General features: G+C 41.3%; 1 protein-coding gene across 6 annotated transcripts in view; it reads left to right on the top strand.

The window, feature by feature from the left end:
• TMCC3 (transmembrane and coiled-coil domain family 3) overlaps nucleotides 1-15,333 on the top strand; it is a 310,576-nt gene that overhangs the window by 264,605 nt on the left and 30,638 nt on the right. The window lies entirely within an intron of this gene.

Genomic DNA, 15,333 nt, shown 5'->3' with positions numbered 1-15,333 from the left:
AGGTGTGAGCCATCATGCCTGGCCTACTCCATAGTTTTTATTTTAAAATGTTTGTAAACTAATATTGCACAAAGAAGATATTCCATTAAGAAATAATAACATGAAACACCCCTGTAGTTATACCCAGGGTAAGGAGATGAACTTGACCTTGTGACCTTCCCTGATTGAGCATCCCTACATCGCAAGCCTTTCCCACCCCCAAGAGGTCATCGCAGCCATAAGGTTTAACTGTTCTTAAGATTTTTCTCTTTTTACCACGTGTGTGTTCATACCTAAACAAGAGCTTGCCTGCATTTGACCTTTATAAAGTAGAATTCATAAAATATGTGTTCTTTGACTTGCTTCTTTTAAGATGTAATCATTTTATTCTTTTTGAGACGGTGTCTTGCTCTGTCACCCAGGCTGGAGTGCAGTGGCGCGATCTTGGCTCACTGCAGCCTCAACCTCCAAGGCTCATCCTCTTGCCTCAGCCTTCCAAATAGCCGAAACTACAGGTGTGTGTGCCACCATGCCTGGCTAATTTTTTTTTTTTTGGTAAAGACAGCATTTTGCCATGTTGCCCATGTTGATCTTGAACTCTGGGCTCATATGATCCACCAGCTGGGATTACGGGTGGGAGCCATTGTGCCTGGCCCATTTTAATTCTTGTAGCTCTGGTTTATTCCATTACACTGTACAAATAAACACAATGTGTGTGTGTATCCATTTTATCGTGTGTGTGTGTATATATATCTCCATTTTATTGCCCATAGGCTTTGGATTATTTGTGTGTTGTCTTTTGTTATTGCTTTTATTGTTTTTCTTTTGCAAGTGATGCTGCTGTGTATATTTTCAATGTGCTCCTAACAGGGGCACTTGATCCTCTAACCTACAAATGGAATTTCTGGGTCTCTAGGGGATGTGCGTGCTCAAATGCCAAACAGTTTTTAAGAATCAGTTAAATTCAAACACTGCAAGTATACCTTGCAGTCTGCTTTTAGCATTGCTTCATTTTAAAATGAATCCTAGAACCACTGAAAAAATTTTAAAAGTGAAAGTAATTCTATCCTGCTTTGTCTTATGAGAAACTGACTTTAACCTTAAGGAGATAACATTATTCCTTTTTTGTAGTTGTTGCTGTAGAAACGATTTTTGAAGGACAAAACCAAACTTTAAAACTTGAGGCTGGGCATGGTCACTCACGCCTATAGTACCAGCACTTTGGGAGGCCAAGGCGGGTGGATCACAAGGTCAAGAGATCGAGACCATCCTGGCCAACATGGTGACACCTCATCTCTACTAAAAACACAAAAAATTAGCCAGGCATAGTGGCAGGCACCTGCAGTCCCAGCTACTTGGGAGGCTAAGGCAGGAGAATCACTTGGACCCGGGAGGCGGAGTTTGCAGTGAGCTGAGATTGTACCACTGCACGCCAGCCTGGCGACAGAGTGAGACTGCGTCTCAAAAAAAAAAAAAAAAAAAAAAAAAAATTGAGAACCATTTGAGTGCTCTGGCTCATGCTTGTAATCCCAGCTTTGGGAGGCCAAGACAGGTGGATTGCTTGAAACCCAGGAGTTCAAGACCAGCCTGGTCAACATGGCGAAACCTTGTCTCTACAAAAAAAATACAAAAATTAGCCGAACGTGATGGTGTGCACCTGTAGTGCCAGCTGCTCGGGAGGCTGAAGTAGGTGGATCAATTGAGCCCAGGGGGTCAAGGCTACAGTGAGCTGTGATTGCACCACTGCACTCCAGTCTGGATGACAGAGCAAGACACTGTCTCAAAAAACAAACAAAAACACCAAACCTGAGAATCACAGGTGAAACAGTCTAGCCTCAGGAATCACATGAACTGTATGTAAACAGTCTCTAGATGAACTCTGTGACCCTTCATTTGCCACAAATGGATATACAGTTGGCCCTCCACATCCATGGATTTCACATTCATGGATTCAACCAACCAGGGGTCAAAAATATTTAGGAAGAAAAATTGCATTGGTACTGAATAGGTAGAGTGTTTTTTCTTGTCATTATTCCCTAAACAATGCAATGTAACTATTTACATAGCATTTACATTGTATTAGGTATTATAAGTAATCTAGAGATGATTTAAAGTATACAAGAGGATGTATGTAGATTATATGCAAATACTACACCGTTTTATATCAGGAACTTGAGCACTAGCAGATTTTGGTATTTGCAGGAGGTCCTAGAACCAATCCCCCATGGATTCCAAGGGACAACTGTGTATATACGCCTATCATACACTGCCATGGTCTGCTCGTATGAGTATTCTCAGTGAAGAGTCTTTATGGGAAACATCATTGTCCATGAAATACAGATTCAAAGCTATGAGCCTTGGGCAACCCAGTTCTCAGTAGAAATATTTCAGTGGCATAGGTCCCTTAAAAAGACAGTATTTTACGTAGTTATATAAGAAAGATGTAACATTAGTCTACAATATTGTAATGAGATTTTCACTTGAAAACTATGACTTGGCGATTCCAGCTTAGTCCCATAAAATTTGTTTTAGAACTGCCTTTTAAGCCATGGTTTCATTTCCTTGGGAAATGGGATTTAAAATTTCTCTTTTCAGTAAGGAGTTACTTTTCTGAAAGTAATTGCATAAACAAAATTCAGTTAGGGTGAGTTACAAAAATGCTTACTATCCTATAGATTATTTATTTTGCTACCGTTAGTAAAATCGTAGGTCCCTGGAGGAGACAAGGAAGCATCTTAAGTGTGCTAATGAAATTTTGCAGGTATTTCCATATTAGTCTCACTTTGAGATACAGGCACTGGGGACTTTTTTTAAAAAATATGAAAATAAGGTGAATTATTCTCTCAAAAAGGGAATATAAAACAAAAGGTATCTGTGTCCCCAGATTCCCAGTCCTATTCCCGAGAGGTAACTACCATCCACAGTTCTTAAGACAGCTTCTAGAAATGTTCATACACATAGAGTATACAATTGTACACGTCTATCATAAATCCCTCCACCTCTCGTTTAAATAAGCACAGATGAGCGTGCACAGTAGGCATAGCCCTGCGTCTTGCTTTTCTCTCTTAACAATTTAGATTGAATAGCTTCCCATGGTAGCCCATTCAGATCCATTTCCATTTTAGTGGCTGCATCATTTTCCATTGTAATAGAATTTTAAAAAGTGGTTCCCTATTGACGGATATCTATGCTGTTTGCAGAATTGGCAGCAGATGGGGTGGTTGGTGGTGGTGGTGGTAGTGGTAGGGGTGGCAGACTATCATTTTTTTAGAAGCAGCATAGAAGAATCAGAGAAGGAGGCAGCAGACTTGTAAATATTTTCATCTCCATTTCTGTTCTTTAAATCTCTTGAAAAAAAAATTTTTTTGCCTGCCTTAAGGTGTTTTCAGAACTATATGGAAGCCCAAAAAGGCTAGATGTGTTTTTCTTGCTAGCCCTTCTTTCCTTGTGGTGACCATGATGGTGAAGGAGATTATGATGTGTAACCAAAACACTGGGGAAGAGGAATGTATTTACATTTGGTGGCTAAAGAAGGTTCCGATTCTCTTCTCTGCTACCTCCAGTGCAAATACACTCTATGGTAACAGGATTATTTGTTTTTAACCTGATTAGCAAGACTTTCTAATAATAATCTGTTTAGACAGGGGAGTTTTCCTTATACAGAGTGTCTTGCTGCATAATATCCATTCGAGGTGGTGTTTGCAAACCCTATGGAGTGCCTTTCCAAATACCCCTTTCCTTCCCTTTCTCCCTGGCTGGCAGAACCTGTTCCTGGAGTGGAGGCTGAAAATGTTACCTGCTGCCTCCCCAGTCTCCCTTGCAACTAGGGCATGGACATGGGACTCAGCCCTGGTCAAAGGGACCCCGGGGGAAATCTACTGAGGAGCTTCTGGAAAATGTTTTCCTTCCTAATAAAATATGAAAGAAGATAAGGATCCTCGTCTATAGCCAGAAACTGTCTACATGTGATTCCTAGAACTACAGTAGCTCTCTTGCCTCCATGTGAGGAGAAGCAGTGGCCTGAGGATAGTGTGAAAAAATGGAGAGAGATTGGGTCTTTGATATCTTTAAGCCGTTTAATTAGCCCTGCCCTCTGTTCTTACTTTAGGAGACCATAGATGTGCCCTTATTATTGAAACTGATTTTATTCAGTTACTGAAGTTATCTTACCTGTTATGTAATTTTACCCATAGGAAATAATATGAAAGTAGCAAAATGACTCAGTTAAGATAGTTGAGTGCCTGCTGTGTTCAAGAGACTATTAATATGAGGCTCTGGGGCTGCAAAAAAATCAAGTTTCTAAGAATATGAGGTCAGAGCAGCAGGAGTCCTAAGTAACCACTGATAACTGGATTTGGGGTGGTCAGAAGTGACTGTGTGGGAGAGGTGAAATTGAGCAGACTCTGAAAGAACTCCTAGGTTTTGGTAAATAGGAAGCTGGGGATGAGGATGCCTGGGGCTTTAGAAAGAACACAGGCTGTTGAATCACACCTGGGTTCAAACCCTGGCTTGCTACTCCCTAGTTTGTGACCTTGTCAATTCCTTGATTTCTTTTTTCTTTTTCTTTTTTTAATTTTTGGGACAAGAGTCTCACGCTGTCACCCAGGCTGGAGTGCAGTGGTGTGATCATAGTTCACTGCAACCTCGAACTCCTGGGCTCAAGGGATCTTCCTGCCTCAACCTCCTGTGTAGCTGAGACTACAGGTGCATGCCACCACACCCAGCTAATTTTTAAATTTTTTGTAGAGATTGGAGGGCATCAGGGGTGGTCTGGCTTAGTTGCCCAGGCTGGTCTCGATCTCCTGGGCTCAAGCCAGAGTGCTGGGATTACAGGTATAGGCCACAGTGCCCAGCCCAAATTCCTTGATATATTTGATACATTGAGCATAAATAACTAGCATAATTGAGGTGAGAACTAGAAATAAAATGTGTCAAACATCTGTCATGCTGATGTGCACGTAGAGGGACACAGTAGATGGCGGCGGTGGAAGGCGTGGTAAAGCCCCATGCATGTGGCATTCCTGAATAAAGGGTGAAGTGACTCCTGAATAAAGGGTCAAATGACCTTGGCATGCTTTGCTTGAGCTGGACAGAGTTCACCTGGATGGCCCGCTAAGAGGCTGAGAGTACAGGATCTGGACAGAGACAGGTTTGAGTCAAGATAATGAAGACTTTGACTTCCGGCTTCAGGAGTTTAAACCTCATCCTGTAGCCAGCCTATGGTGGTGACTACTGAGAGGATCAACCTGGAGAGAGAGGAGTTAGATTGTTGCATGGTCCAGGTGTGCAGTGTGACAGATCTAGACCAGGCAGGTGTCAGGTGTTGGAAGGAGCAGAAGGGTCTGATGTTAGAGTATGTGGGAGGCAAGGGAGAGGTGAGATTGAATGGTGAGTCCCAAAGACTGAATAGCTGTCAGTTATGGAGTGTGAAATTCAGAACAGATGTATAAGACTTTCAGATCATCATATCCTAGGTGGGAACAAGAACAGTTGGAAAGATTTATTGACATTTTTGATGAAAGATGCTATATAAGTGGAAAATAATGATGTTACCCAAATCTGTTTGTCTTTTAATTATTGTCTAATTATGCTTGTCGCTTTACCTCTGTTTGTATATAAAGTTTGATTCCTTTGAAAGATGTGTCCCTTAATAAAATGAACATACCCTTGCCTCCGATTAGATATTATTGAACCCTTTGAGTCAATCCTGTAATATGAAGTATATATTCACTGATTGTTCACTACATGTTTATCCAGGAAGAAAAGCAATCAAGCAAAGTGTTTCTCTGACACAGAGATTGTGGTACTTACAGATATATTTACAATGGCCTTATTAATAAAACATCAGTCATAACATTGAAAGCAATGAATGACATCAGAGTCATTAAAGTATAGAAATCAAATAAATTTTAGTTCATCAAGTTCAGGGTGATATCCTGAGCTGAATGAGAGACTTCATAATGTTCTCAGTTCATGAATTGTAAACAGATGGTCCCCTAACATTTCGAAATGCTAATTAAGATAGGTGGACTGAGTCAGATTAATCAAGTGTACCACATTGTAAATACTGTTATGTAGTTAGCAATCCTTGGCATCTTATTAAGTTCACCTTCTTTCAGGCTGGGCACAGTGGCTCATGCCTGTAATCCCAGCACTTTGGGAGGCCGAGGTGGGCAGATCACTTGAAGTCAGGAGTTCAAGACCAATCTGGCCAACATGGTGAAACCCTGTCTGTTGTGGGAAGTCAGGGACCCCAAATGGAGGGACTGGCCGGAACTGTGGCAGAAGAACATAAATTGTGAAGATTTCATGGACATTTATCAGTTCCCAAAATTAATACTTTTATAATTTCTTAGCCTGTCTTTACTGCAATCTCTGAACATGAATTGTGATGATTTCATGGACATTTATCACTTCTCTAATAATGCTCTTGTAATTTCTTATGCCTGTCTTTAATCTCTTAATCCCGTTATCTTCATAAGCTGAGAATGTATGTCACCTCAGGACCACTATTGTACAAATAGATTGTAAAACATGTGTTTGAACAATGTGAAATCAGTGCACCTTGAAAAAGAACAAAATAACAGCGATTTTCAGGGAACAAGGGAAGATAAACATAAGGTCTGACTGCCTGCAGGGTCGGGCAGAATAGAGCCATATTTTTCTTCTTGTACAGAGCCTATAAACAGACGTGCAAGTAAGAGGATATTGCTGAATTCTTTTCTGAGCAAGGAATACCCTGGGGAAGGAATGCATTCCTGGAGGGAGGTCTATAAATGGCCGTCCCGGGAATGTCTGTCTTATGCAGTTCAGATAAGGACTGAAATACACCCTGGTCTGCAGTACCCTCAGGCTTACTAGGATTGGGAAATTCCAGCCTGGTATATTTTGGTCAGACCAGTTCTCTGCTCTCAAACTCTGTTTCCTGTTAAGATGTTTATCAAGACAATATGTTCACAGCGGGACATAGACCCTCCTCAGTAATTCTAATTTTGCCTTTGCCTTGTGATCTTTATTGCCCTTTGAAGCATGTGATCTTTGTGACCTACTCCCTGTTCATACACCCCCTCCCCTTTTAAAATCCCTAATAAAAACCTGCTGGTTTTGCAGCTCAGGGTCATCACGGTCCTACCAATATGTGATGTCACCCCCGGAGGCCCAGCTGTAAAATATCTCTTTTTGTACTTTTTATTTCTCAGACGGGCCGATACTTAGGGAAAACAGAAAGAATCTATGTTGAAATATTGGGGGCTGGTTCCCCCAATACCCATCTCTACTAAAAATTCAAAAATTAGCCAGGTGTAGTGGTGTGTACCTATAGTCCCACATACTCAGGAGACTGAGACAGGAGAATCACTTGAACCTGGGAGGCAGAGGTTGCAGTGAGCTGAGATTGCCCCACTGCACTCCAGCCTGGGTGACAGAGCAAGATTGTCTTAAAAAAAAAAGAATAAGAAAAAAGTTCACCTCCTTCCCCAAGGCAAAAGGAAGCCCCATGATTCTTAGGAAACTTGGCATGAGTAAAGCTTCTTGGGCATTTTACCCTTTGGACATAAAATTCATGTTTCCAAATGATACTTCTGCACACCGGCAGTAGTTCCGTAATAGGCTAAGAGCAGGTGTCCCTGAGTGAGAGTTCTCACAGTCTTGTTGCATTGTTAAGGCTCTAGGTCAGGTACAGACCCATGGTTTGGTTGATTGCAATTCCTAGTAAAGAGAAAAAGAGCATCTAGCTTTGACGCTTTCGAGACTGCCTTCTATCCACCCCCTACACACACACTTGTTTGTTTGTTTGTTATTTCTGTTACTAAACTCATTTGGATTTTTTTTTCCACATATAATTGTAGTCATAGTTAGTACCTGGTTCAATGGAGTAGATAGGTGTAACCGTGGTACTTTCCTGCATTCAGGAGAATCTGGGATATCTTCATAAGTATGGCTTAGAGTGAGGGGAATGTGATTTGCTGTGTACATTGAGGGATTTCTCTTTTCTGTCCATAACAGACAGAAGGCATTGCACTCTTCAGGAAATCATCTTTAAGTCCTGCCATTTTGTTCATCATAGGTGAAAACTTTGCTCTTCTTTAGCCCCCTGATGGAAAGTACCAAGGCTGTGATAATAATTGGAGTTCAATTAGTATTGAGCCTGTAGAGGAGAGATGAGTGGAGATGGAATAAATTATGAATCATGTATTTATGAGGCAAAGTGCCTGATTTTCCATATGTAATGAACAGTGTTCTTTTAGGTAAGAACTTAGCTATCCTTGGCTTCAAATGATGCTTAAAAAAAAAAAAAGTCCAAATTACATGAACCCAGCAACCCAGACAGAGGCTCACTTAATGTTGGTATGCAATAAGTGTATATGCATGTCATGACCAATTACACAGATTCATAAATGAACCATTCTTATGTGACATGAACTAAATCCAAAATCCCTCTATACAGTATCGTCACAGTGCTATATTTTTAAAAATTAATAAGAACCTAAACAGTATCTGTATTTAAGATAAGGCTCCTTTTCTTTTTTGATATTCCAAAGTCTCTGTTTCTCAGTATTTTATTTTCATGATTATAAAAACGCCACCTGCTTTAAAATCCCTGGCTTCCCCTTGTCTGCCTGGTCAGGTGTCGAGCCTCGCGTGGCTTGCAGAGCCTGTTGCAGGTTGTCTGTGTTCTTCTGAGCCTTGTGCCTCCTCCTTTTAGGAATGTTTGCCATGCACCTCTTTTTTGCCCCAGTCCTCAATCATGCCTTGATTTAGAATGACCCATTTAGCCATTCTCAATTTTAGATACTCCAACTTTTAGTTTCCTAAGTACATATTCTAGTTTTTCCTTCTGCAGATACAGTGTGCTCCTTGCTAGGCGCTCAGCAGATTTTTGAGCCACCTCTAAGCCAATTATCACCTTCTCAGAAGCTTCTCAATGAAGCCCCCTGCTTACTTATTTCCTCCCCTTGGTTCCTATAGTACTCGTTACTTTTTTTTTTTTTTAATGAAGTCTCACTCTGTCACCTAGGCTGAAGTGCAGTGGCACAATCATGGCCCTGCAGCCTCAACCTCTTAGGTTCAAGAAATCCTCCCACCTCAGCCTCTCAAGTAGCTAGGACCACAGACACTACCACACGCAGCCTTTTTTTTTTTTTGTAGAGATGGGGTCTCACTATTTTGCCCTAGCTGGTCTCAAACTGCTGGACTCAAGCAGTCCTCCTGCCTCAGCCTCCCAGAGTGCTGGGATTACAGGTGTAAGCCACTGTGCCTGGCCTTGTTACATTTTTTAATTCTGTATGCCTCCCTGCCCCAACAGTGACCTCTTAGGGCAGAGCTTATCATATTTCTCTGACTCCAGTTCTTTCAACACCCTACTTAGTTCACAAAAGATGCCCAGAAAAACATTTTCAAGTAGCAATTCTGTGTTTTAGGGGGCTTGGTTTGCAACCTCAGTTAATCAGTTCCATTAGCTATCATAAAGACAATTTGGTCTAAGTAAGTAAGCCTTAATTGTACTTTGTGTGCTTTTAGTTAAATTCAGCCTCATTGAGAAACATTGGCTTTCTAAATGACTATTATGTAATAAAACGAGGCATTAGCAATCTGGATCAACATGGTATTAGGATTTTGCTGCATTTTGCAGAATTCTAAATTGCATATTTTTGTATCTAAATCTTATGTATTCAGTTAAACCACAGATATTAATGCCTTGCTAGTACACCATGTGGATTTATGCTCTTTTTCAATGGCTCTTTTATATTCTAAAAACAAATATTTATGAGACAGTGTCATGAAAGTTTGGGAAACTTTAAAAATGTTAAAGAGCTGACAGGTTGTCATGCTAATGAAATTTAAGGGTTATTTTTCCTGCTAGAATTGAGCAATACTGTACGTTAACATTTATTCATTGTGTATTTATAATATTGTAGGTGCTATAAAGATAATAGTTTTGACAGCTCCTGCGTTTTTGTTTTTTTGCATCCTATATTTTACTTTTTTGAAGTTTCACTTACAGTAAAGTATATACATCTTAAATGTACAGTTGGATAATTGTTACCTGTGTATATGCCCTGAGTAACTGCCGCCTGGATCGTTATCGGCGCCCCACTGCTCCCTGGTGCCACCTCCTGGTAAATCATTCTCCCTACCCCTACTTCCCCGCAAAAGGTAACCACTCTTCTCACCTCTGTAGCATGCTGATCATACAGCATCACATTTTTGTGTGTGGCTTCTTTCATTAAGTGTTACACACATGAGATTTGTCTGGGTTGTTTGTTAAACAGTTGTTCATTCCTTTTGTTGCATATAGTTTTTAACGACTTGTTGCTTAAATTTTATTTTGGTAAATAAGATTCATTATAAAGGGCCAGCTAGGATGGCTCATGCCTATAATTCCAGCATTTTGGGAGACCAAGATGGGCAGATCACATGAGGCCAGGAGTTCAAGACCACCCTGGCCAAGATGGCAAAACCTTATCTCTACTAAAAACACAAAAATTAGCCAGTCTTGGTGTTGCACGTCTGTAATCCCAGCTACTCGGGAAGCTGAAGCATGAGAATCACTTGAGCCTTGGAGGCAGAAGTTGCGGTGAACTGAGATCGCACCACTGCACTCTAGCCTGGGTGACACAGCAAGACTCTGTCTCAAAAAAATAAGAAATAAGATTCATTATAAAGAATAATATTCAGTTTGTGTTAGTTGGTCTGTGCTAATAATTTTATTAAGAAGACTATTGGCATTTTGCGTGTGGGGTGCCAGCCTTACAGACCTAGTAGTAACAGAACTGCTGCATATAAGAGCTGCAAGGCCCTTAGAGTTTGCAGAGTTCAACCACTTTGCTTCTTCACGAGGACCTAAGGTTAATTTGATCCCAGGTGCCCCGAGTGATCGAGTTCAGTTGTCTTCTTGAGGTCGCTGTTGCTGTGTCACAATTCAAACTTGATTAGGTGGATGTCCGTAGTTAACAGGAAAGCAATCTTGGAAATTTAGAAATCCACCTGGGCATGGTGGTGCCTGCCTGTAGCCTCAGTTACTTGGGATGCAGAGGAAGGAAGATCACTTGAGTCCAGGAGTTGGAAGCCAGCCTGGGCAACACAGCAAGACCTTGTCTCTAAAAGAAATTAAACGAAAGAAGAAAATGTAGAAATCTCTAATTAGCAAGACTTGGAGTTTCAGTTATCTACAAATTTCATTCACTCATCTAGAATACTTCCCTTAGTGTCAATTAAATGAGGTGTTACTGACTGTTCATGGAACTTCATCTTTTATTAAAACCTATTCTTAAAAGGAAGGGGAAAATGTAACCAGTGCACATGTTTGCTATGGCACTTTCAGTTTTAGCGCACTGTCTTGAACTTTTGATGTTCCTAGATTTAGTTCTTTTAAAGCCCTGTGAAAACCACAAGGATTGTTCTCAGTATAGGAGGTCTTAGGGTAAGTTCTGAATCTGTGATCTCTGCAAGTGAAAGACCAATCCCTAATCTTATACCTTTCTGCTAAGGTCGTAATGATTCACAGGAAGTTTCATAGAAAGGATTTTGAAGGAGAGATTAGTAGACTCAGCAATGGAACATTAAATCCTTTATTGGCCAGGAAGTAACCACAGAACATTCTTCAGAATGTTAGAGACTTCCTTAAGTATGATTAACAAACATAGGGACAAGTGGCTTGTCTTTTTTCTAATTATAAAGCACTGTTTTTCAAACAGGATTATGGTCATGAAATAAATTTGATGAGTACCAACTATCACTTTATATACTTATATGGAAAAGCAGAAGGAACATCACAGCAAATAGTCATCTACCTTACCCAGAATCAACAATTTAAAATGTTATTTTCTTTGTGTGTGTTTGTGACCTGTTAAAAGTAAGTGATATGCAGACATGAGGGTACTTTGTTTCTTTTTTCTTTTCTTTATTTTATTTTTTATTTTTTGAGATCGGGTCTCACTCCATCACCCAGGCTGGAGTGCAGAGGCATAATCTTGGTTCACTGCAACCTCTGCCTCCCAGGTTCAAGTGATTCTCCTGCCTCAGCCTCCCCAATTAGCTGGGATTACAGGCGCACACCACCATGCTCAGCCAATTTTTTAGGAGAGGTGGGGTTAGCCAGGCTGGTCTCGAACTTCTCACCTCATGTGATCCACCCAGCTTGGCCCCCCACAGTGTTGGGATTACAGCATGAGCAACCGCGCCCAGCCTTCTTTTTTGTTTTTTGAGACAGAGCCTCGCTCTGTTGCCGGGGCTGGAGTGTAGTGAGTATAGTGGCACGATCTTGGCTCACTGCAGTCTCCGCCTCCCAGGTTCAAGTGATTCTCATGCCTCAGCACCCCCCTGAGTAGCTGAGATTACAGGCCTCTACCATCAAGCCCAGCTAATTTTGTATTTTTAGTAGAGATGGGCTATCACCATGTTGGCCAGGCTGGTCTCAAACGCCTGGCCTCAAGTGATCTGCCTGCCTCAGCCTCCCAAAGTGCTGGGATTACAGGCGTGAGCCACCAAGTCCAGCCAGGGCACTTTGTTTCTAACATGTATCTGCAAACAAGGACTATTTCTACATAACAAAATTAACAAAAGTAATTATAATTTCTAATATCCAGTTGTCCAGAAAATTAGGTAACTGTAAATACAGTTACATTGTATGTAGTAAAGATTTTTATGAAACTTGTGTTTTAATTAGGTGTGTGCATGTATACATGCACATACATATGTATGTATATATTGGTAAACATATATTTCTTTCTTGGACATCTCATTCAGAATTTGTTACAGCATAGAGAAATTGGGTTCGTATATAGGTATTTGCTGCTCAGTGATACTGTGCATTCTGTGCTGAGTGTCGTATGGCACCTAAGAAAGTGAATGCTTTCAGTAACTAGTAAAAAACCCAGCAAAGATGATAAAACAAGGAGGGACCCACCTAACAGTATACATAAGAGCCAGAATGGATCAGGAAGGAGAAGAAGTCCTTTGGAAAGGCCTCATGGAAGAGATCTTGAAGGAATGGTAGGATTTGGATATGACAGAGGCCTTGAGATGCTGTGTCCAGAAGGGAATGGTGTAAGTATTGAGGTGAAACAAAGTCCAGAAATGTGTTCATGTACCATAGTGCTGAGATCTGTTTGGTGGATGGTGACGGAAGGAGGAAGACATTGGAAGTTGAATAGGAAAAATTTACTCAGGGCTTAAGTACCAGCAAGGGGAGGAATCCAATCTCCTTATTGAAGGAAGAATCATTGAACATCTTAAGCAGTGTTTTAATGTGATGGAAGTGGGAGTTTAGAAGATCAGTGTAATTACTTCCTATAGACTAGATGGAAGGAATAGAACACTGAAAACAAGGAAACCCAGTTAAACTGTTGCCTTTGCTATAGGTGAGATAGGAAATGAGTATATGGATTAAGATAGATGGCCCTGCCGGGCGCGGTGGCTCACGCCTGTAATCCCAGCACTTTGGGAGTCCGAGGCGGGCGGATCACGAGGTCAGGAGATCGAGACCATCTTGGCTAACACGGTGAAACCCCGTCTCTACTAAAAAATGCAAAAAACTAGCCGGGCGAGGTGGCGAGCGCCTGTAGTCCCAGCTACTCGGGAGGCTGAGGCAGGAGAATGGCGTAAACCCAGGAGGCGGAGCTTGCAGTGAGCTGAGATCTGGCCACTGCACTCCAGCCTGGGCGACAGAGCGAGACTCCATCTCAAAAAAAAAAAAAAAAAAGATAGATGGCCCTCAGGATAGCAAGGAAGGGTCAATCTGGAGAGAAACTACCACGCCAAAAAACAAAACAAAACAAAACAAAAACAGGTAGCGGTTATAAAGAAGAGATGAAGGAGAGAGAACATCAGTAAAATAATTATGCTGTTTATACCTAAGGTCATGGAATTAAGTATAACCCAGTCCCCAAACCCCCCATATAATATCTGTAAAAACAAGCTTCCAAGCATAATTCATATTCATTCATTCATTTTCTCTCTCTCCCCCCACCCCTCCTTTTTTTAGAGACGGGGTCTTGCTGTGTTACCCAGGCTGGCCTCCAACTCTTGGGCTCAAACGATCCTCCTGGCTCAGCTTCCTGCGTAGCTGGGGCCACAGGCACATGCCACTGTGCCTAGCCATGCCAGTACTCTCAAAAAGTAGGCTAAGGAGGCTTTTTAGAGAAAGTAGCAAGTTATAATCATTAGATAGGCCTTTCTAATACGATTTTCTCTTGTTTTGCTTAAAGACTTGGAGGTGGAAATGTTAGACATCTGTCTTGAGGGTCTTACTTCAGAGTCCTAGTTTTACTAAAAATAGCAACATAGAAGATACTTGACAATTATAAAAACATTAAGAGCTGGCTGTTGAGAATGTAAAGTTTAGTGATTTTACGTAAGGTACCTTTATACAAGTCAAATTAAATACTAGGTAAGACTGTAAAGCAGTGTCTTAGGCTTTTGTGTGTGGGGTGGGGGGGTTGGTATCTTTTAAAAATTATCTTTCCTGTTCAGGTTCATTGAAACTTGATTCTTATGGGACCTCCTGGTATGAATTTGAGATCCTGTTCTCCACTCTCCACCCTCCTTTCTGCTGCAAGATACATAGACAAGCAGCAGTTTGTGTGCACACAAACACTCCATGCATGTGAGAGCAATGGGGACAATGATCGGCTTCTGTTGAAAGATCTTAATGATGGTGACAGCAGCATCACTGTTCTTGGCTCTGGAGTCTTCTGAAGAACCCGCCTATCTGGGGTATGTTAGGTTTAATAAACCATGGCCAACACTTATAGCATTTACTCTGTACAAGACCCTATCATGAATTCCTGTAATCCTCACAGTCACACTGTGAACTAGTAGGTACTGCTGTCCTCATTTTACAGATGAGAAAATTAAGGCATAGAGAAAGTAACTTGCCCAAGATGAGGTAATTCACATGGCAGTGCTGAACCTAGGCAGTCTGGCTCTGAAATCTCTGCCTTGAACCACTGGCTTATGCTACCACCCTGGAAGCACACCTTTATTTAGGATACATGGCTGTGGAATCAGAGCTTTCCCATGAGATCTGAGCTGCCTGGTTGCTGCGAGTGTTGTGGGTGGGTCCTGGAAGTCTGTTGCTTGTGTTTTGGAAATATAGCCAACCCAAATATAGACTTAGGTTCTAAGAAGGGTCATGGTACCGTGTTTATCTTTAAAATCACAGCCCACTATTCTTTTTTTTTTTTTTTTTTTTTTTTGTCGTTTCTTTTATCCCAGTTCACAAAACAGTATGATCTTAGAGGAGGACTGTTCTCTGCCTGAAACACGAATCTTTGGAGCCTTTAAACGTCTGTGGCTGTGGGAGAAGAAAGCCTCCTCTTATTGATAGCAGAGCATTTAATGACTGTAGAACCT

The sequence above is a fragment of the Papio anubis genome, chromosome 9, assembly GCF_008728515.1.
Source record: "Papio anubis isolate 15944 chromosome 9, Panubis1.0, whole genome shotgun sequence".
Lineage (NCBI taxonomy): Eukaryota > Metazoa > Chordata > Mammalia > Primates > Cercopithecidae > Papio > Papio anubis.
This window is presented reverse-complemented; position numbering and strand designations above follow the sequence as displayed.